This window comes from Eurypyga helias, unplaced genomic scaffold, assembly GCF_000690775.1.
Source record: "Eurypyga helias isolate BGI_N326 unplaced genomic scaffold, ASM69077v1 scaffold31732, whole genome shotgun sequence".
NCBI lineage: Eukaryota > Metazoa > Chordata > Aves > Eurypygiformes > Eurypygidae > Eurypyga > Eurypyga helias.
The window spans coordinates 17,512-19,506 of record NW_010235850.1 but is presented as its reverse complement, the minus strand read 5'-3'; positions in this window follow the sequence as shown (position 1 = coordinate 19,506).

Below are 1,995 nucleotides of genomic sequence, written 5' to 3'. Positions count from 1 at the left end.
GTGCTGTGTAAAGGTTTCAAGGCCAGGCTTTGAGCAACCTGGTCTAGTGGAAGGTGTCCCTGCCCATGGCGAGGGATTGAAACTAGGTAGTTGTTAAGGTCCCTTCCAACCCAAACCATTCTGTGACTCTAAATTCTCGACTTCTGCTCGCTTTTCTAATCTCGATCCTCTGCTGTTCCACAAGACAGTTTCCTCCAGTTTTGCCAGCCTCCAGGTGAAACGCTTGGAAAAGCTTCTCAAGCTGGCCGAAATACGTGGGCAGTCCCATGGGATACACACGCCCTGCGTGCCCCTCCACGGCTCCTTCCACCTGTTACGCAGGCGGTAACGCCTCGTGCTGAGCTGGGACGCTGGGTGCAGGTCACCGGCTGGGCTGACCGAGGCTGGGCCGACCGAGGCGGTGCCTCGGCGAAAGCTCCCGGTAGCTGCCGCCCTCCTTGCGTTTGGCTCCTGTGCGGGAGCTTTGGCCACCCGCACCCCCAGCTGCCCCACGAGTCCCAGCAGCGATGGCCGCCCTTTTGCGCTGGGCCACTGGATGCCAGTTTCCCCAGAGCAGATGCCCGTCGAGCCCTGGGAGGATCCACGGTCGCGCCCTTCGCATGCGATGCTTTCCGAGGCAAAGCCTGGGACGGGGTCCGGTTCCCGGGTCGTGAGGCCGTGGCTGCGAGCGTGCCTCGGCGCGGCCCTTTGGTGTCCCGTCGGCCGTACAGGGCGCAGACTGCCTGTCGAGCGCCTCCCAAGTGGCTGGACGACCTCCCGCCGGAGGTTGGGTGGCTGTTGGGGAGGAAGGTGGTCAATGGCTGCTTTGTCTTTAAAGGACACCGTGCGCAGAGGGGGTTGTACAACCGTACGTAGGGTAAGTTGGAAGAGATTGGGCAACAAATGGCCAATTTTCACCTGGGAAAAATATGTTCTAGTGTAGGTTTCGGTTCCCAGGACGTGGATCCGAACATGATGGATTGTTCCGAACGTGACGGATTGGATCCGAACATGGATCTGATTGTGGATGTGAAGCGTAGATGCTTCTTAGATACTGATACTCGTAGTACGTAACAGATGCTGGTCTACGTTTCTCTATTACTTGGGATGAGATAACGGAGGTAAGACCGCTGCTCCGTGGTGGCCGTGTTCGGTGTCGCCGACTGTGACAGAACTTGGCTTTCAGAGTTGTGGTTTCCCGGGAGTTGAAGCCACCAGACACCCAAATAGCGTATCGGGATAAATGATGTCCCCCTTAATTCTCAGACAGCTGTCTCGGGAAGAAGCCCTTTCCCCAGGGAAAATTCCAATGCTGCCTCTCAGACCTTAGTTGCCCTCAAAAAAATACCCTGTGGAGGATGAGGGGGAGCGTGTGTGTCTTGGGGGCAGCCCCCTTCCCCCCAGTTTGTCCACCACTCTATCCCAGATCCGCAGGGGCTGAAGCCCCGGCACCGCGCGGGCGATTCAGCCCTTGCTGAGAGGTTGTCCCTCGTGTTTTGAATGCGGTAGCTGGGATTTAAGCCCCACGTGACAGGGTGGCCAGCGCCGAGCAGCACAAGAAAGGGATTAGGTGGAGGTTTATCAGCGCAGGGATGTCAGAAGGCGCAGTGGGAGCGGTTGTCCTTGCCTTCCTTCTCCTTCCCACTGACTGACCCCCCCCCGGGATGTGCCTGGAGAAGGGGATGGACCCACCCGCCTTTCGGAGACCGGCTCAGAGCAGGGGAGTGCTTTAGCTCATTTTTCATCAGGCCGAAGCAAACCAGCTCCTGCGTTGCGGCGTTCCTAGTCCCACCCCTAGCGCACCCCGTCCCTTCTTTGGGGTGCACAGCGCGCTTCCCAGAAAGAGGAGGGCACGGAAAGCTGCCCTTTGCTTCTCCACATCCTATGCCACCCCAGGGAAACGACCTGCAAGAAGGTAGACGCCCATGGGGCAGCAAGTTGCAATACTGGGTGTTTTTCCCTCCCTTCTGTTATTTACGTGGCTGGAACCGGATGCTCTGGGGCGTTTGGGGGCCG